At 44.8% G+C, this 21829-nt stretch overlaps 1 protein-coding gene across 24 annotated transcripts in view; it reads right to left on the bottom strand.

Moving 5' to 3' along the window:
* Cyrib (CYFIP related Rac1 interactor B) overlaps positions 1-21829 on the bottom strand; it is a 146715-nt gene that overhangs the window by 97071 nt on the left and 27815 nt on the right. For 23 of the 24 annotated variants that reach the window (XM_063231087.1, XM_063231078.1, XM_063231079.1 and 20 more), the window contains exon 2: positions 19655-19708. The gene's annotated coding sequence lies outside the window, so the exon portion shown is untranslated. Of the gene's footprint in view, positions 1-19654; positions 19709-21829 lie in introns of those variants that run through there. The other variant, XM_063231089.1, reaches the window with a different exon arrangement.

The following is a 21829-nucleotide window of genomic DNA, read 5'->3' as shown; positions in this document are numbered from 1 at the left end:
CCCCTGTTGCCCGTAGCTGCAGATCCAGTGAACACCAAATAAATGCAGAGGTGAGCTGAGGAGGCCTGAGAGTCCCCTGGGTCAGACTACAGGCTTATTCCACACTGAAAGACGAGCCATCTCAGCCAGTATTCAAAAGGAGCAAAGAGCCAGGCATAGTGGCACACACCTGTAATCTCAGCACTAGGAAGGCTAAAGCAGAAGGGTTGCTGCAAGTTCAAGGCTATTCTGGGCTACACCATGAATTCAAGGCCAGCCTGAACTAACAGTAAGACCCTGTCTTAAAAAAAAATTTTTTTTAAAGAATGAAATCAACAAATCGAACCCAACACCTTCCTGTTATTTAGCCGAACATTAACCAATCTCCCACGAATTCTAAAACTGTCCTCCTTATGGCCACACATACACACCCCACACACACACACACCCTCAGCTGAACAGTCTCTCTGTAAGCCTCATTCATATTTCCAAATGCAACATTTTCCACAAGGGGCAGGTGGGAAGTCCCACTTCCCCAGCCTCCAGAGTGACTGCAGGACATTTGAAAAGGACTCCAGGGGCTCCCGTTGCCTGGTCCTCCTTAGGACCTCAAACTTCTGGTCTTTTATTGTGGCTGTTTCCCAGCTTTCAGTTCGGCGAGGTCCCCATCATCCCCTTTCTTAAAGACACACCCTCTCTCCCCCTTACTCCTATGCTAGTGTGTCACTGCTTTTCTTCTCTTCCTTCCCAAACTCTAATAGATTTTATTTGTTTTAGCTCAAAAATGTCAGCTCCGTGAAGGCAGAGACTGGGACTATCATGATGGTGACATCTCTGCCACGGTGCCCTGCCCCTAGCAGACCCTCAAGAAAGTCCTGAATGATTGAAGAGGGCCTGAGCAGTGAATGAGGTTCCCTAGCCCCTATATTTTTCCCTTTACGTAATACATGGTGAAAATTAGAAAATACATATGAGCAAAAAGAAGAAAATATAAATCCATCAGATCCAACCACCCACCATGTATGTGGCTGCCCCTCCAAATATTCTTTATGTATCTATCTAAAAAGAACATGCATTTTCATAAAAATGGCTTCCAGATCTGAATGGTAATCTGCTGTGTCCCAAGGGCTATCTTAGTCACCTTTCCTTAATATAGGGTTTTAGCTTCATTACTGTTAAAGTCTACATAATACATCCTGAGAATTCATACCCTGAAGTATTTAAGGAAGCCAGACACAGTTAAACTAAAGGGCAGGTTTCTTCAGTGTCTACAAAGGTAAACTGTTTTATTACGGACTTTTCCTCCCGACAAGCTCCCCTGTGTCTCTGTTGCTCTGACACTGTATTTCCCGAGAACCACATCCCCACCACCCATTCACCTCCCAGCGCTATTAAAGTCCCCATCAACCAGAGACATACAACTGTTCGCAGCAGGCAAAGCTGAAGTGTGACGAATCCAGGACGCTGTCTCAGAGCTCAAACTGGGAATCTGCTGCTGATACAGGCAACAGGAATGACAAGCATGTCCCCTTGCCAAGATTTTAACTGGGGGAAAAAAAAAAGACTGCACACACCTCCACTGTTCCCTCCCACGCCCTATCCCAAGGTGACACATTTCCCAGTGGGGCTGGGCAGGCCCAGGGGCTACTAACGTGGAAGCACTCTGCGAGCTGAGGCTCAGGGCTCCCCTGCAGACTTGCTGGCTGTAGGAAAATACAGGAGGCAGGCTTGGGGTGCGTGCCCTTTCCCACACACAGCTCTTTCAGCCAGCGTGTGTTTCAGCAGCACAAAGGATGGCCCACTTGGCATTTTCAGCCCTCACAGTCTCATCTCCTCCCCACCAGCAAGGACGCAGGTGGGGGTGGGGTCACCTGAGGGAGACAGATGTCATATAACCAGGGATGGGACCAGAGCAATTCGAGGGAGAATGGGAGGGGGATTCACTTCTGAGCTTCCCCCTACTGTGACCCCGTAACCCACACTGAGCTGCTCTCCGCTCTCTCAGCTCCTGACACAGCAGACCCATCGGGTCAGATGACAGCTTTAACCAAAAAGGAGTCTCTCATCACATTTAGGGTCATCAATTCATCCAATTAAGCCACTTTAAAAAAGATGGTTTTGTGTATTGTATAGAAACATGGTTGGGGAAAAAAGACAAAAAATATTTGGTTTGAAACAACACCAACATCCCTGACCAATTGCTTAGATGCTGTTACGTTACAAAATGATTTCTACCCATTTACAATTCAAGCCCTACATCAACACTGAGAAAAGACTTCAGCATTCTCTATTATCAGGTGAGAAAACAGAGGGACAAAGAGTTCCACGTATCTCTACAAAGGGCACAAATCTATTGGGAGGCAGAAGCAGGAGTCTCTCCCAGCCTTAGCAGTCACTGAGTCTTCCACAATGATTTCCATCCTAGCCGGTCTTCCCCCTCTTCCCTCTCATTCGGCATCAACCTAAACCCCTAAGGTCAAGACACCATCTACAGCACGATGGTCACCAAAGAATAATCACTGTGTTATTGGGAGGATGGACTAAAATATCAGGAACATATGAAACTGCCAATATTCAAATTGTCTCGGGTCGTTAGAAAAAACTGCAATTACACACAATTAAATTTAATATGAAAAACACTGGCAAACTTAAATGTTTGGTAAACTTCTGAGCGAATGTGTTAGTGATCATGATGGGTTTTGACAGTTGCTATTTTAATATTCAGACTCAGAATGCTGTGGATCTTAGAGGCTAAGAAGAATCTCACTGAGCTCAGTCAGGCCTGTGAGTGACTGATTTTCTCATCCTGAAAGAGAGGGAAGTGAAAGACTTCACTGTCAGAAGGAAACTGTTTCACTGAAATCAGGTAGCACGGTTATGGGCAAATGTAAATACTTACTAAACATTAACTTTCTCTGTTACTTTTTATTACACGTAAACCTGCTAATTTCATTAAGATGGTAGTTGAGTAAAGCTTCTCATTACAACATTATGTAGAACAAAAACCAGAAGCAAATCAAATTTCCCACAGGGGGAGATAGTATAGTAGGGTTCGAAAAGAACCATCATTAAAATTAATTTTGTAAAAAGTGGATTTGGTGGCACATGCTTGTAATTCCAACACTCCAGAAGGCTGAGGCAGGAGGATCACAAGTTCAAGGCCAGTCTGGCCCACTCAGCAGGACCCTGTATCAAAATGAACAGTAAAAAGAACAAGAGATATAGCTCCATGGTATAGAGTGGGTTCAATCCCCAGTACTGACGGGCTTAAAAAAAAACACTTTAACTAAAATATAAGTTTTTGCTCTCTACTCAAGGGTGTAAGATTTTGTCGTTTCTTTCCTCTCATGTGTTTCCACAGCTCAGAAATAAAGGCTCCGTGCCTCAAGCTGTCTCCAGATTTAAAGTTAGATAGTCCTAAGGGTCTAAAGGTCCTCAAGGATAATACCCAACTCAGGAAGACACAAACATGAAAAATGTCCATTTTTATACATTAATACCCCCATTGCTTTTTCTGTAAGTTCTCCTCTTTACATAGTTTGTATCATATTTATTGTCTCTCTCTGAGCCACACAGCACAGCAGAGATTTGGGTTGGGTTTGCTCTCTGATGTGTTCTCTTGATTCTCTTGAATCAATGCTCGGCACATTGTAGGAGCTCAGTTCACATCTACTGATTGAAAAAAGTGTGAATAGTAAGCGAAAGACAAGAGCACAAAGCCATCCACACAACATACCACACCCCCACACAGGGGAAACTGTGGTGCATTTAGAGACAAAATCATACTCAATGGTTTGAATGATTTTATGGTTCCAATAGATGCCAGCTGAAGAGGAAAGATGTTAGGAAAAAAATTAAGACAAAGCAAGCAGAAGAGGTCAAGGGAGATGGGGAGAACCCTTGGAGAGCCTAAGGAACAACAAGGAGCCGAAGCAGAGAAGATTCCTGGCTGGGATGACTCTACTCACAGAATCACAGGGACAGAAAGAAAACTAGAGGCGTGACGCGGACACAGCATCCGAGTTACCCTGAACTTCTAATTACAAGCTGCTATCTATTCAACTATTCTCACTCGGCTAGAATTTACCCTTTTAATTTCCTGCATCAGTAGAAACTCTGATGAACTGGAGCACAAAGCGGTCCTTGGAGCTGTCACACACTGTGGTTCCCATGGGTCCTGAGCCACCTTTTGAAAGACAAGTCCCACATACCAAGGCCATCTGATGTGTCACAGATACTGTCATTAACTGACTGGTAGACTATCCCATCCTGTGTCGCACACTGAGCCAGGGTACACGGAATGTAGGAGACAGGCTTTCCCGTCAGGAGACGAGGGAGACTACCCTCCTCCATGCAAAGCAGCACAATTGCCAAACACACGGTATCAATGAAACAGCCTATAAAACTAACAGGCAAGAACAGTCCCCTCCAGCTAAGGGTCCGGGAGAGGGGGCTGGGAGAGAGGTCCAGCTGTGTGTCCCCTGTTCCACTGGCTCCACTGTACACTTGGGGTCACACATCACTCCAGCTCCATGGCCTGCCTGGGCTCTTCATCCCGTCCAGCCACTGGCCACTTTGAGCACACCAGGTCAGCTCCCTGCTGCAAAGCTGCCAGCGCCTTGAGTGTCTTGTTGAGTGACATGTTACCATCGCAGCTTCCTGGCTCTTGGTGCAGTTCCTTAACACCATGAGCTCCGTAAAGTAAAAGCTGTGCTGTCACCACTGTGTCCTGGCATGAGCACTGAGCCTGACACCAGGCATGCACACGTGCAGTCAGACAGGCCAGGGCAATGGCCCATCTGTCTGCCTAGCCCAGTCCTAGCATTTTAATCCTACTCTGACTCTCAATGTGGCTCCCATCCTGGAACCAGGAAATCAGGTAAGCAGTGCAGGGAGGTGGGCATTGGACACGACTCAAAAGTGACTAAGTTGCCAGTCACATGACCTGGGAGTTGAAATACCAAACTTTAGACACCATAGTGGGGCCAAGTCGAACATGAGCTGTAAGTGTGAAATAGGTTAGGTTCTCAAAGTCACAGTTTGAAGCTACAAAAGGAAAAGTATTGTATAACATTAAAAACAAAACATGGGCTGGGGATTTAGCTCAGCGGCACAAGTGCCTGTCTGGCAAGTACAAGGTCATGAGTTCAATCCCTGGTACCAAAAAAATAAAATAAAAATAAAACAAAACCTCCAAACTTATATGGTCCAAGTTAAAAAGAAGTATAACTAGTTTGTGAGAACACAGGTTTAATGAGCAGGCATCCCTTCCCCAGCTGTCTCACACACAGAAAAGCAAAGACGAGAATCTCCCCTTGCCCAGGATCTGGTTTTATCTCAGCCCCAGTGGATCTGGATGCAACATATTTAGTTAACATTTTTATATCATTAGTGACTTCCAATTACAAGTGCCTATGTCAGAATCTTGAACAAGTTATAGAATTTCAGAAGTGGAAGGAACCCTCCAAGTCACTTTTGACACATTTTACACTTGCAAAACTAGTTAAGGAATCTGTCCAGGAGCCCAGAGGGTTCCCAGCACAATCGATCCCCTGGGGCCTGGACTCGGGGCGCACAGTGAAGGTCATGGGTTCACGTCCACATGGTCAGAGAACTGCTGAGTTCATTTTTAGCAGTCAATCTGGACATAGAAGACAGACAATAGGAAACAGGCAGATAGGTCTTCAGCAAACAGGCGGGGACCGACAAAGGAGAGCGCAGGGAGGGAGGGGAAGAAAAGCAGAAGTCAAAAGAATAAAGATATATTGTGCACACGCACCAGCTCCCCACAGTGAATGCAGTCAATATTTACTGAATCATGTACTAACAGAAATATTTTAGATTAAAAAGAAACAAGAAGAAGACAGTCTGGGTCGCTGGGACATCAACAGCGTCCTGTAAGATCCTCTGATAGCAATGTACAGCAACATTTGATAGGTGTCTGGTGTGACTTTTTAGGATAAAAGGGGGCCAATTAAATTATAACCCTTATTTAGCCCTTCATTGCCCCACAAATCTCTTTCCAATTGGAAAAATGTTCGGAGATGTGTGCACGACAGGACGACAAGTGGAAATGCAGGCCCACCGGAACTTCCTCGTCTTACAGGGCAGCAGGCAATGGTCCCTTTCTCAGCGGTAACACTAAGAGTCTCTATACAGACTGCTTCCTATTGGTGTGCCTTTGCCAAGCTGATCCCTCTAGGAAGAAGACCCTCCCCAACACTCCAACACTTCCCTGTCAAACTCCTACCCGTACGTCAAGACTCCAGTCAGAAACCTCTACGGATGCTGGATAAGCACTTCCACGTAACTTAGTTCTTTTTTTGTTTGGTTTTTTGTTTGTCTGTTTGTTTGCTTGTTTATTTTTTGGGAGGGGTCAAACTCATGACCTCATGCTTGCCAGGCAGGTGCTTATGCTGCTAAGCTAAATCCTAGCCCCAACATAACTTAGCTCTTTCCACCTTACAGTCTCTTACACCCCTATTTGGCCTCACAATCCTTCCTAGTGATGTCAGACACACTAGTAATGGTACAAAGTTTGCAGAACACCATGAACTCCATTAAGAAAAAGGGCTACGAAACACACAAGGTAATGTTTTATTAATTTATTTAACCTGAGACACACACAAAGTGATTTCGACAGATGAATCAAACAGCCCAAAATTAATAGCCTGGTTTACTGTAGTCTTTGCTCCTTCCAAGCCACAAGTCAAAATAAAGTCTCCCTCAATTTATAACTTCACAAAATAGGCTTTTGGACATTGATTTCTGGAAGCATTGTGGTTATTAAAAGGATGGCTGTATCCATCAGGACAGGATAGGCCATGATATGGTGACAAGGAAGCCTGAAATCTCACCTAAGGATGACCACCGTGGTCCTTGGGGCTTCCCAAGATGAACTCAGCAACCTCACCTTGCTGGTCTTTTACCTGAAAAGCTGGGTCTGCTGACTCTGTGCAGACATCAATTTGAAAGGTGTGACCCCTCTTTTCTTTGTCCATTCACCTACAGGACTGCTCTCGTGCAGACCAGAAGTGAGAATGCTTGTAAAATCTCAGAGTACTGCTTGGCAGAGGAGGAAGAGCCAGGAAACAGTAATGACAGGGCCACCACTGTCATCACTGTTACCCCCACTCCTCTTCCAGTAATAACCGTGATGTTACTGTCATGATTATCACACACAAGTGGCTCCTGAACTTTGTAACTGGAATCACCCAAAAAGGTTCAAAACACAACAAAAACTAATGCTTGTATTCCTCCCATCCCCGGAATCTGTGAATTAATTCATCTAATGTGTGGTTTTGGGCTCTCGGATGTTAAAAGATCACCCAGTGATTCCAATCCGCAGCAAGTTTGGAAACCATAGTCATAGAGGAGTCTGGATTAACACATACACATGCATGTACTCCATGTACACCACACACACACACACACACACACACCCCACAGCCTCCTCCAGGTCCCTGAATCTTCTTCCTTCTCTAACAGTAGTCAGGTGAGCTAGGTTCTGCTATGGTAACAGAGAGTTCCTAGCCCGCATCCCTAATGATAACTGTAGTGGTTACCCTGTGGAATCACAATGAGCTCAGTAACCTGTTTGTCTAGTCCAGTGATGGCAAACCTGTTAGCGACCAAGTGACTAAACTGAAACCCAAAACCCACTTATTTATCAAGAAGTGCAAACAATGAATACTGAGGTTTTAGCTTAGGAAAAAACAAGTTGTCTTTCTCCTATTGTCTTACTTTTCTCTTGTTGCTGAGACAAAATATCCAATGCCCAAAATGAAGCAAGCAAAGGTTTATTTAGCTTACAGTTTGTGGAGGTTTCAGTCCATATTTAGTTGGCTCCAAGGCAGGGCAGCATGGCTGAGGGGCAGGGCAGAGAGTGACACAAGCAAAAGGGGGAAAGCGAGTCTCCTTCCCACCCTTACATTGTATGCCCGTTGCCCACCCCTCGGCAGGTGCAGCACACACACCACCAATGCCAGTGCTAGACAACAAACCAGTCACAAATGCTAGATTCAGCCACCTCCATGACTGCATGAGGCTTTCGGGGGACACTTCAACAAGCCATAACACCTTTTTTTTGGTTGTTGGCAGTACTGGGGACTGAACCCAGGTCCTTCATACTGAACTACATTCCCACTCTTTTCCTTGGTTTTTTCATTTTGAGACAAGGTTTCACTAAGTTGCCCAGGCTGGACTCAAATTTCTAATCCTCCTGCCTAAACCTCCCAGTACACTAGGATTACTGGCATGTGTCACCACACTCTGCTCTTACATCCAATTTATTTTTACTATACTCTGTACCTTCCTGAGATTTCACTGAACAAGTCTACCAACTCCAGAGTAAACCAGAACCCCAAAACTATACTGATATAGAAAGACGGAGGAATCTGGTTAGAGAAGGACCACTAAAGGCTATTGTTCAACTTCTATCCCCTAGATCCAAAACATGCTAGACCACATAATAGAAATTAGGATAAGTACATTAATTATCATCAGTAATAAGCAGAGAAAAGATGGAAAAATGATCCAAGGACTCAAAGGCACATCTAATTGAAAACCTCTTGTCAACTAGTTACCAGCTATCAGCTGGATTTCCCCATCTTTAATTTCTCCCAGAATGAAGCCATGTTTGCTAGGGGAAAAGTGAGTGAGGTCAGGAGACCAGTAAACAGGTAAGTGCCCTTTCACCTGGCAGCAAAGCACAGCTCCCACGTGCTGGGTGCACACACAGAATAATGAACACATTCTGCCACCAACACATAAAGGCTTTTCAGGAAATCGTCTTTCTGCCCTGTGGGTTATTACGTCTCCACAGTCTGGAATAAACCAAAAAGCCAGCCTGTTTGCCCTCTTTCTGGCAGGTTAATTTGGGAATCACACTGGCTTTACATAAACTCCTTGTTAAAAAACCAATAAAAGACATTCTGTATTTTTTAAAGTCACAAATATACTTGGACCCAAGGGAAAGAGGCAGCATAAAACATTATGTAATAGTTACTCTATTACTTGAAAAGCTATCAGCAGCCTCAGGCAGAAAAGTCAAAAAGAGAGAGAACCCATTTCTGTAAAAGCATCTCATGCAACCATCCCTTCTGAGGCACTGTAGTTGACAATGGTCCTGCTTTTCTCAGAAGGTCGTTCCATTATCAGCTGTTTACCCGAACCTGGCAAAGGACATTTCCTCCTATCTAGAGGTAGTTAAGGAAAAAAATCAGGTCAGATTTCTCTAATAAAAGCTTGAAACAATTGTTAGATTTTATGCCGTCAGATGATAAGGGTAGCTATTTTGAATATAATGGAATATATTATGGTAATCATGGTTTCCTATTATATTGCTTTGAAGTGTTATAATGCTTTCATTCATTTGTTTGATTGATTTTATTCTGTTTTCTTTGATTGTATTATTTGTGATGGTATGAACAGCTATTTTGAAGAAAACAAGACATGATGATAGCCACTGCTGATTTACTATCATCTTGCTTTGAAGTCCTACTATGCTTTTGTTCTTCTGTTTTGATTGGTTCTATCCTGTTGTGTTTTATTTGATTTTACTATATGTGATGGTATAAACAAAATTTTTTGTGGAAAATGACATATTATAGTAGCCACTGTTCATTTCCTATTATTTGATTTTGAAGTCCTGTAATGTTTTCATTTTCTTGAATGCTTTTATACTATTCTTATGTTTGATATTATTGTGTGTGGAGGTATGCTCAACTATTTCAAAGAAAAGAGACATTATGGTAGCTACTGTTGATGTCCTGCTGTCTTATTGTGAAGTGCTGTGTTGCTTGCATTGTTCTGTTCTGATTTGCTTTGTGATGTTCTCTTTGTTCTATTCGCTTTAAAATAAAAATAAATAAAGCTTGAAACAAAAAACAGCAACTACTCCCAAAATCTTGCTAACTGAAGAGTCATTAGACAAACCTTGCTAGATACTAACAATCTTTTTCCTCTACCACCGTCACAGAAAGGGGAGGAGAGAATGTGAGACCCAGAACCTGGGCTACATCTCCCTGGCCTCCCAGGGGTATGACTTCCAGCAGCAACCAAACCTCTCTAAATTTGTTTCATCGCCTGTAAAATGGAAAAAGTACCTACTTACATGAGAAATTAGAGAAACTGTAAAAATGAATGGAAAGAGCCTAGCACTCACAATATCCATTTATTAGGTGACCACATAAGAGATCGCCATTGCCCCCTTTTCAACATCTACTCCACTCCTCCCCATCAAAGAGCCTCCCTCATCTTCACTCCAAAGCGGGGAGGTCCTGGATGAACTACACCAGTGATGGCGAACCTTTTTGAGCTTTCAATGATAACAGCCAGCACCCATGCCATAGGTTTGCCACCAGTGGTCCAAGCCAATCAGTACTATCCCCCTTCTCCTGCCATCATTAGTTCAGAAATAGATGCATGTCCTGAGATGATCCAATCAGAGATAAGTTTAGAAATAATGTCCAGTGGGGTGGAAAAAGATGGTAGCCCCTTCTTCTCTTGCTGCTATACAGGCAGTGAACCTTTGAGCCAAGTCAAACACAGACATGCAGAGCCCAGAGAATCACAAAGAAATGAAGCTAAGGCCCTGGCTAAGTATGTCTGAAACCTATGGCACCTCCCCGCTCTGGTTATGTGACTCACTTAACTACTTCGATTAACTATTCCATCTGAACACAAAGTTCTGTCACTTGCAACTCAAAGCATCTTGGTACTTGGCTAATGAATCTCAGAGATCACACAGAAATGTCATCACACTTTTAATGACTGAATTCAGACTCTATAAATTCCCTAAAAGGAGCCCTTGCAGGTCTGTCACTTAGGATCCCAGGATTTACAGAATTTCTGCACTTAGCCCTGAATGAGTACTCACTAAAATAGCCAAGTGTGACAGTACACGCCTGTGATCCGAGAACTCTACAAGGCTGATGCAGGAGGATGCCAAGTTCGAGCCCAGCCTGGGCAACTTAGCACCTGAGGGACAGCCTGTCTCCAAATAAAACAATAAAAAAGGGCTGGGAAGGTAGTGCAAGAGAAGGCTCCGAGTTCTACATCTAGTACTACAAAAAATAAAAATTAATTAATTGATGGGATAAAACATACTGAGTCACCTGGAGATTCAGAACCTTTAAAAGCTCATTCCTGAGACAGACTTGGATGACAAAAGCATTATGAAAAGGCTCTTGACCATTGGGGCCATATTAGCCTGGGTTCAAACTGTAGCTTCAATGAAGCCTTAGTTTCCTCTCCTGCAAAATGGGGATAATGATACTTATCAACCTAGGCTATGAAACCATGTCAAGACATCATAGGAGACCGCATACAAGAAAAATATATTTTCCTCCGTTTGTTCAGTTAACCCTGTTTCACATCATGTCTTCTGCTCCAGGGTTCAGAAAACAGGGTCATCATATATATGCAATGACAGGACATAACCCATGTGTGAGTTGGTTTCCATCATTATGACAAGAATACCTGAAATTAGAAATTTATAAAGAGGCAAGTTTTATTTTGGCTCATGGTTTCAGAGGCTTCAGTCCATGGTCACAAGGCCCTCTGACTCTCTGGGTACGTGGAATGTCAGACCATCATGGGAGACACCACCAACAAACCAAGCTTCTCACTCATGGCAGCCAGACAACAAGGAAAGAGAGATGGGGTTGGAGTCAGAATATACCCTCCAAAGGGTATGTTTCCAATGACCTGCATCCTCCAACCAAGCCCTACACACCAGCTGGGAACCAAACCTTCAGTGTATGAGCTTTTTGAGAATTTTTAAGACCAGAAGTGCAACCATCATCAATCACCCACCACAGCCATGAATGGAATGGTGAGAAGTATAAAGCACACACCTTAAACTCCTATCCCTCCACATCCACCTGCTCCTTCAGGGGCTCCACCCACAAGTGCCTGCTCAAAGCCAGCTGCCCTGCTCACTGGTTCCCCTGGCTGCCCCAACAGAGGTATGGGGACTCATGCTATTAAATTTTTTGAGCCACAGTTTCTTTCTCTGACAAACACACTTGTCAAGACTAAATAAGAACATCTTAAAAATGCAACTATAGAGAAAAAATTGAAAGGTTACAAACCAAAATATTCTTAGCAGTAAACCCTAGAAATAAAATTATTAAGAGGACTTCATTTTTCTTTTTGGTACATTTTTGGATTTCCTATAATCAATGTAAACTGGTTATCTAATAGAAATAAAAGTGAGATGTGAGGTCAATTAAAATGTCAAGGTCAGAACCTAGGAAATAGAGCAAAGACCCAGTAACATTTCTTCCCTGTGAATGCCCTTCAGACATCTGGAAAGAGCTATCACATGTCTCTTCTGTCTCCTATTTCTTGTTAAATATTTCAGCTAATTTGATGACTTGATTCCAGGGCTCTCTTTCATCCCTCCTCTCTGCAGAGGCTCCATCTGTTAAAACCCCACTCGGAGGATTGTGTAACCAGCTCACAGAATCAGCAGCACACATTCATTTGCTCATTCATCTGTTAATTCACTCACTGAGTAAACAATGATTAAAAACCTACTATACTGGGTACCCTTTGCTTTTTCCTACCCATCACTCACAAATGGTTCCTGGAGTTCCTGGAGGAATGATCCCCTTCCCTCATTCTGGGTGTCTGGGACCCAGAAGGGGCAGACTCCCCCATCTACCTTCTCCAAGGGGTGGGCATTTGATCCTAGATAGCCAATCAGATCATTGCACCTATCGGCTATAGGGATTGGCTCAGAGGTGTTTGTGTGTTACCCAGAAAAGACCAATCATAGACAGTGAGATTCTATTCTAAGACTTTTGTTGAACTATTAGGAAAGTAGCCTTTTTTTCTTTTAACCTCTTGCTAGAACCACTACCAGCTGTCTCGTACCACAATTGGAAAAGAGAATATAAGCAGTGCTTAGTTATGGTGAAACACTGTTTAAGACTTGGCAACACTGATTCAACGGGAATTCTTATGCCTCAAGTTCCATGCCCAGACTTTTCAATTAAGGAACCCAACCAATCCCCTTTCCACGAGTCAGCTGAATTTGGGTTCTGTTTGGGAGTGAGAGGAATCCTGACTAATAAAATCTGAAGTGCTGCCATGACAAGGGCTGCATATCGGCTCCACACACAAGCGCAAGATGATCCATGCAACTTTTCCAGGGATCCCTGCATCATGTGGTGATGGCTACAAACAGCTGCAGTTTTGTAAAGCCAATAAGATAATTACTTTAATTAAATTCCACGCAGTGCAACATGAGCACAGGAAGGGAGTCACAGAAGGTCTCCCACAGCAGAAGCATTAAGCCTTTCCATCTCAGGACAGAATTACTATTTGGGAGGGTCAGATAACACTGTGGATTCACATTCATGTTCCAGTAAACTAAAACCACTGCACCCCACATTACAGAGTGGGCAGTGATACTTAAAAGTGCTTAACAGCGCTTTCTGAGTGAGTCCACAAAATACTGTCTCAAGAGCCTGCCAAGTGCCAAGGTCAGACAACCCACACTTGCAAGAACTACGTGTGAATGCTACAGATGTCTTCAGTTATAGTCACGCTGGTTTTTGTGATGTTGATTCTGTAAGTTTAAGTGGTCATTCATGGCCACTTGGATTACTGTTGATCTAATCACAACATCATCATAAAAGCCCTCTGAAGACAAACAGCCCATTTCCTGAATTTATTTCTGACCGCAACAAGGGAGAGGGAAGAGGGAACACCTCTAGTTCTATAAAACACTTCATGATTGACTAGACACGTGGCCCACTACAGAAAACAACAATAAGGACAATACAAGCTGCTCTGGGAACATCTACTTTGCTAAAACATAAATAAATAAATGATTTTTAAAATTAAAAAAAAATTTTTAAAACACCAAAAAAATTCAAAGTCACTCTTTTCCAATAACAGAAGCTAGTGTCTCGAGGACCGCTGACATGCGTCAGTACGGGAGCTGGAGAAATAAACTAAGCCAGCAAAGAAGGGCACCACATGACAAACTCTCCTGCCTCTGCTGTTTTCCAAAACATCAGGATTCACTTGTTCCAAAAGCACAGCTTCCACTTTCCAGAGCGAAGACTCGCAGGATTGGAACAACCAGCTCTTCCCTGCACTCCTGAGGATGGTGCCAGGGCCAGGCGGCAGAGGGAGGGCCCTCAAGAGACCTGGGGGATTCGCCTCGGCGTGCTCAGAGTCGCCGCTCCGCCTGTGTCTAGGGCCACAGACCCCCTTCCCCTCTGCACACAACTCCTACGTCCCTCCCCTCTTCCTGAATATAGGAGCCACACTTAGCACCTATTTTCTAGGCAGCTCCAGGGTCTGGAGAAAGCGTGTAAGAAATCAGGTCAACAAGGAAGTGTCCAGCTCTGGCGTGGGTTCAGCACACACTGGTTTCCTCTGGGGGTTCGCACCCCCACCAAGACCTGCTCACCTCTTCTATATGAGGGAGTCCCTTCATGCCAAAGGCAACCTGAGTAGATCTTTTTAACTAATTTATTTTTAATACAACTTCTATATGCTTATGTCTAAAACTCAGTTTTAAATGTAAATCAGCATACCCTCCATCCACCTCAGCCCCACAATACCTTAGACTCTTCCCAAGGGGAACAGGAATCTCTCAAACAGCAGCCCTTCTTTTGTGTGTGTGTGTCTTTCCAGTAAATCTGAGCATAATCCCGTACCAGAGTACACATGTGTGGTAAAAGCACTCATACCTCACCTGTTTCTGCATGTGACAGCATACCACACATACTTCTCTGTATGCGCTTCTTATTAGTTCAAGCACGTCGCCTGGAAACGACTCCTTCCCAACACACATGACCTACTACTTCACTTTTATTAGTATGTTTGCAGTATGCAATGATTACATTTATTATGGGGAACTGATACACATATATAACACATCCTAATTCCTTTTTCCTCCCCTTCTGCAAGTGACCTAGTTGTTGTTTTTTTTTTTTTTTTTTTTTTTTTTTTTTTGGTTTGGTTTAGTTGGGTTGGGTTTTCTGAGACACAGTCTCACTATATAGTTCAGGCTGGCCTTGAACTCCTTATGTAGCCCAGGCTAGTTTGAATTCACCTCAGTCCTCCTGTGTCAGCCGCCCAACTGCTGAGATTACAAGCATGCACCACAATGCTTAGCTGTGACCTACTATTTTGAACAGTAGCAGCATGCAACCCTAAGGAGACACTATATATCCATCAAATGACTACTAATATACATTTAAATTGCTTCCAAGGTCTCACTACTACAAACAACACTGCTGCAATGAATAAATGTTAACATATACCTACATCCACATAGCTATAATTTTTTTAAGGATTTTACTATGTAATTCAAGCCGAGCCTGAACTCACTTTGTAGTCCAGGCTGGCCTCAAAATCTTAGCAATCTGTCTGCCTCAGCCTCCCAAATGCTGGAATTACAGTCTATACCTCTAAACCTGGCACATACTTATAAAATAAAGGTTGAATTTATAAGTAAAGTCCTCGGCATGGAATTGTAGGGTCAGAAGGCATGTGTGCTTAGCAGGGCTGGTAGGTTATGCTCCTTTTCTCTCCCACCCATGGTGGAAGGGGTGTGCCGGTTTGTCCTCCCGCATTCACAGAAGGTGACTGTGTCTTGTTTTGTCTTTAAATATAAGGAAAGAAAGGAGGCAGAGCTCCACTCTCACCCCATTGTTCCTTTTTGCCCCATGAATCACTCATAACAATACCACTTCCTGAGAATTCTACCCCTGGACGCATAACCCCAGATGACAGCTTAAAATAGAACACAGGGCCCAACCAGTGGCCTGAGGCAACCAGCACACACCAGCTCCAGAAGCCTGGCTGTGCTCATTTATTCCCAGCTCCAGTTCAGTGACATCAGAGAGGTGGTGAGTGCTACGGACCAGGGCTTTTTCTTTCTTAAGGGACCACCTTTACGCTTTACCACTAACCTTGCAGGTGGGTCTTTGGAAGGTGATTGGATTATGAGGGGTTGTGGATTAGATTCCCCCCCACACACAGCCTCCTGCAACCCTAGGTTGGTTTTGGGGAAGTGAGTGGGTTATGGGGGCTGACGGTTTACTTGCTATTAGGAGATGGGGTCTGGTGGAGAGAGGAGTGGCCAGGTGGGCACGATGACCCGGAACGGTCCATCTTCCTGCCCAGCACCGACCCTGATTCTCTCTGCTTCCTGTCCACCATGAGGTGAGCAGCTCTCCTCCACCATGCTTCCCTGCTTTGGAGCCAGCATATTCCTGACTGAAACCTCCACAAACTTAGCCAAAATGAACCACTCTTCAAGTTGTCAGTGTTGAGTCATGTGTCTCAGAAAGGGACTGAGACACGAGGGCCCTACAGCCGAGCTGCTATCAGGAGGTGGGGCCTGGTGGGAAGGCCAGGTCACAGAGGACAGGACCTGGGAGGCTGTGTCGCCCTCCCCAGAGCCTTGCCCCCCACTCTCCATTCCCCAACTGCCGCGATGGGAGCAGCGTTCCCTCCACGATGCCCCTTGGTCATGTGGTCCTGCCTCGGCCATGGCAGACTGTGGACCAGAGATGACGGACCTTTTAGAGCTTTGTATGATGCTCACAGCTGCTGCAGCAGCACACCTGCCATCAGTTCACCACCACTGCTGTGGACCAGTAGCCTGAGCTGAAATAAAAACTCTCCTCTCTAACATTGTAGGTGTGGGGTACTGTGTCCTAGCATCACAAAAGTGACTGAGACACAAGGGCACATGTTTCCAGCACAACAGTGCGTACTGGCACGGAATCTGAAGTTTTGCTCTAGATGCTGACCAGGTTACAAATCCTTGGACCCTAAGGCCCAGAGGCCATGGAACCCTTATGTTTTCTAACACTCCTCTCCCTAGTCCTTCTCTGCAGATGTGAGTGCTGCTCCATCTCTGTGGCTCTATGCTCATTCTTGCTGATATCTCATAGTGTGGTAATGTGACATAGACTCTAGACTACACCAGTCGGCTTAGGGGGAAATCCCAGCTCTGCAACATACATTTGGAAACATGACCTGGGCGAGTGGCAGGAGTTGCCTTAGTTTCCTTGTCTACAAAACACAGATGGTAAGTAATGCCTCATCATAATTTTGGTTGCAGATTAAATGAGTAAATACAAGCAAAGTATGCAAAACAGTCTTGTAGACTACATACTTGACAAACTCTAGCTGTTATTAGTGTCTTCCAATTCATTAACTCTCTCTTTAGCTATAGCTAATCTTTCGCTTAATTATTTTGTTAAGGTTTTTTTGGTTTTTGTTTTTTTGTATTTTGTTTCTTTTGGTCATTTTGAAACAAGGTCTCTCTATGTACTTCAGACTGGCCTTGGACCCATTTTGTAGTGCAGGCTGGTTTTGAACTTGCAACAGCCCTCCTGCCTCAACCTACCAAGTTCTGGGATTACAGGAGTGCATCACCCGGTTATTTTGTTAAACTTAAATTGTAATGACTTTCTTATTTCAATTCTTGCAATTCAAAATTCTTAATTTTTTTTATTTTTATCACTTTGATATTCTTAGATTTTAATCATTTTAAGTATACAACTTACAGCCTCTTTAAGAGGACCCTATTCCTTGAAACTTGAGAGTGTTTTGTTTTCTCAATAGTTTATAGTTTTTGCTAGTGAACGCATCTTCAGCAAAGGTAGTTCTTGCTGTGGGAGTCTCATTAGGCACTGATTATTAAAATATTCCTATGGAGGGACTTCGTGTTTGCAGTGGGGAGTTGGATGGCACAAGACCAGTATGTTAACTGTTCAATTTAAAGCAGCTTATATTTCAAGGGTCATAAAATCACAGGTTCTAGGCACAGGCCACCACTGGTCAGGCTCACTGCTCTCGCAGAGTACCTACCTATTACACTTTGACTTCGAAAACACATAAGTATAAAAATAAATAAGAATATAAATCTGGCATGACCACACAGAGTACGGTGCCAGGCTTTCAATTTCTCGCTGTTGCCATTTGTTGACTCCAGGTGAGCTCCAGGCAGTGGGGCTTTCCCAGCTCCCTTCCATGAAGTCGAACACATGAAGCTCCAGAGCTATTCAACCCTTCCTGGACCTCAGACTCAGTTCTAGGCCCAGGTGGTGTTAAAACCCCAGCCTCCAGACTCTGGGGCTTCTGGCTGGGTGCAAAAGCTCCATGAAGCTTGAGAGTGCAAGCAACCACCAGCCTTACACTTCTCTCTTCATTTTTAACAGTGATGAGTTTCCCTTTTTTGAAGCTCTTCCCTGGATATAACTCTTGTATTTCTGTCAACTGTATGATCATATCAGGAAGGAATCACACAAATCATCTTAGTCCATCTTATTGCCAGAAGTGTTCCGGGCTGCCAAACCCACTAAAACCACTTACACAGGCTTCAGTTCCATAGGCACTAGCACTGAAACTTACTCCAGGGTTGGCATTGAAAGTTAGCATACTAAGAAAATTGAAGAGTCTAAACTCCCAACTGAAAATCTCACAGCAAAGACTCACACTGGAGCCTAGCAAACCATCTACCATGCAACGAAGCCAGTTTTCTGAGTGCTGGGGTAGGTTTCTTAGTCTGAACACCATCTGAATTAGCTGGCTTGGATTTGAGGGCCAGGTTGTGTGATAATTAAAATCTATAAATATAAGGAACACTTGATGGCACAAGATGCCATGGGCACAAAGCCTGGCAGAGGGAAGGGCAGACCCACGCCTCCCATTCACACTCACTCTGAGAGGCGCCCACTGGGTGCAAAGCAAGGGTCACGCAATCTAAAGCATCATTTTTCTCTCTACTTCGTTTGCGCTGAGCAAGTGTGTTTGCATATGGGCAAGTCAGAAACATGCATCTATGACAATAAAAATCAGAATCATGGTTATCTCTTTGGCAAACTAACTGCAAAGGGGCAAGAGAGAATATCCAGGGATGGCATGAATAATGAATATCCTGGTGTGGGGGTGGCAAGGTGGGTGTAACATGTTAAAAATTCATCAAGCTGTATGATTAAGCGTCATGCACTTGACAGCATGTATAGCTCCATTAAAATGTAAGTCCTAAGCGTGTCTGAGCAGGCTGCCACAAGGCACTCTGCCAAGGGTCTCCAGCCAATGGTGAAGCCTGGCCACAGCCTCTGGCCCAAGGGAAAGCACTGTGGCCTAGAGAAGACGAGGCAGAAGACTGTGCCTTGTGGGATGGAAGATACCTAGGTGCAAAGAATGCATGTTTTCCCAGGAGGGGCCCTGCAGGATGACCGGATCCCTGGCTTTGGAGGCACACTGCCTGCTTGGGAACACTGAGTCCACCCCTGACGAAGATGACCTTGGGCGAGGAGTTCCCTTCCTTTAACCTCAACTTTGTGCGCTGCAGTGAGGCTCCACTGAGGTCCTGACATTCAGCACAGGATCTCCCCATAGCACTCAGTACAGATGAACTAGCATTACTGTTCATGGTGACAAGAAGGCTGAATGTGCTGCCTTCCCTCCAAAACAGGGTAACTGAAGTTAATACCTCACCGGTTCTGAACAGACATTCAGGGGGCACATGAAAGAATGCATTCAACAGAAGCAGAGCTCTGACGTCTACTGAATAAACGCACCCTGGCCGTCACCACCCGTGTCACTGTCTTCTTGTAGTGAAGTGGTAATGAGCACAGGCCCTGGAGCCAGAGGGCCAAGGTCCCACCCCAGCTCTGTTACTTACCGACTTGGTAACCTCGAACTGGTGATTCACGCTCTAGGTCCTGAGTGTCTTCTCCTGTAAGAGAATTACAGCAGGGAGTTTGTGAGTTGCAGCAGTCTTGGGCACACACACGTGTGCATGTGCACACACATACACACCTGTAAATCCTCACCACTATGATTTGTTCTCCCATTCCAGAGACTCAGCCTGGGAATAACAACTTCAAGTCACACCTGCAGAGCCCAAAACATTTTACAGGACTGTTTCACCAACAGTCTACTTTTCTCACTAAGCACTCAAAACAGTAACAGGGGGCCGGGAGTTTGGCTCAGCGGCATCAGTGCCTGCTTGGCAAACGTGAAGTCGTGAGTTCGATCCCCAATACCAAAAAAAAAAGGTAATATGTATTACAAATCAAGAATAGTGATTCAAAGAAGTTGAGTAACCTGCTGAAGGTGGCAGAGGGAAGAGCAGAGACCTGAAATGAGGTCCTCCAGGGACAGACGGGCTGGACTGTGTTGCCCCCGAGGCAGTGCAGGGGCTCAGTGGACCCTGGGAGTTTCCAAATTTTGAACCTAAAGACACTGAACTCTGGGCAGAAGCACCAAGTCTTGGTCCCAGCAAAAGGCTCAGCTTCCTGCGAGGTGAAACTTCTGAGGACAGCCTTTCTAGGCCCGAACCACCTCTTATTTTACATTTGTACTTTGCATGGAAGGAAAGGACAGCAAACACGTACATTGCACAGGCCTTGTCACCGCCAAAAATCTCCTACAGAAACAAAGCTTATGAATCAAAGATAGCTCTCAGAAAACCACAGTGAGACAAGGTCTCATTTATGCATTCACTAGCACTTTTGCATGAAAACTGGAGCGCAGACCACAGCACAGCATCTAGACTCCCTTATTATTGGAAGGAAGTGAAACAGAATGCCTTTTTTTTGGCCTTTATTTTTTATTAAATCTTTAACTGCCTTAGTGTTTCTGCTTTGCTTTTCATTAGGTGCTGATACCACTGGAAGCCACTTAGCCGCCCCTGTTTTATTGACAAAAGGTTTGAGGCCAGGTCTCACTGCCTGGGAAACTGTTACCTGCTGATAATTCCTACCGCTGCTGCGCGGGCCAGCACCTCTGCGGCCAGCACAGGCTTTCTTTCTGCTGCTGCTCTTCTCACTTTCCCATGAGCACAGTTTAATGTTTCCCTTTAAACAACAACACAGGACAGCTCTGAGGCCAGAGAGGGAGGATTCACCTCCCTGAGATGAAGAACCACCTCAGCACACTCACACACTATTTTCTCAGGCATGTGCACACCCTACGTGTACACACACATTATGGACACACATGTTCATTGCCACAGCACACGCACACTCCACATGAGCCACATGTGCACACCAGGAACCTGCACACACCCCATACAAGTACTTCACACATGCATGCCCAGACTCCTGACCACAGATCTCCTGTCTCTTCTTACTACGCCTTACTACAGTAACAATAGCTTTTCCTTCTAAGTCTTTAACCGTATTTACAAAATGGAACGATTTATTCACTTGGGAAATTCTTTAGGGTTTTTGGCAAAGCCCTAGAAATCAGAAAAAGCACACAGACTCACTCTCAGAAAACCTGTTTGTAAGAACACTCAGAGGAGCTAACAGTTGTATCACTCGGAGACAAACCCATGACACAGTGTGGCCCTGGCAGGAGCACGGTGAGAACCTTAGAACCAGGGTGACTTCTTTTACTTTCGAGATCTGCACAGAGAGAACCTACTGCAGCCCCGGAAAGTAGCTGATTCTTCTGCTGCGTGGCCTCACTGCTGGCGGGCTCCAGCAAGTCAGGCAGCCCCTGAACCCCAGCTGCGTCTGCTGCAGAACAAGCATTCACCCTGCAAACAGTTCCTGAGCACCTCTTCATCCAGGAACTGTGGCCAGGGGCTAGTGACCAAGAGTTGTGCACTTCCAGCCACCAGGGGCTCTCAGGCGCTGGAGGGAGCACTCACACCTGAACAAGCAATCATGGCTGCATATGTTAATATGACATTACGGGGCAAGGACAGGTGTAAGACAATCCAGGCGGGCATGCTATGGAAGAAACGGATAACATAAGGAAGGTTTCCCTGGAGAGCTGAAGGGAGGTGCTCTTTAAACTGGCACAGAATGGGTCACAGGCAGGAGGGATCCAGGCAGAGCTGACACCA

This window comes from Cavia porcellus, unplaced genomic scaffold (genome assembly GCF_034190915.1).
Source record: "Cavia porcellus strain 051 isolate PalLab524CR breed Dunkin Hartley unplaced genomic scaffold, mCavPor4.1 scaffold_19, whole genome shotgun sequence".
Classification (NCBI taxonomy): Eukaryota; Metazoa; Chordata; class Mammalia; order Rodentia; family Caviidae; genus Cavia; species Cavia porcellus.
The sequence above is the reverse complement of the archived record's forward strand: the minus strand, read 5'-3'. Positions and strand labels throughout refer to the sequence as shown.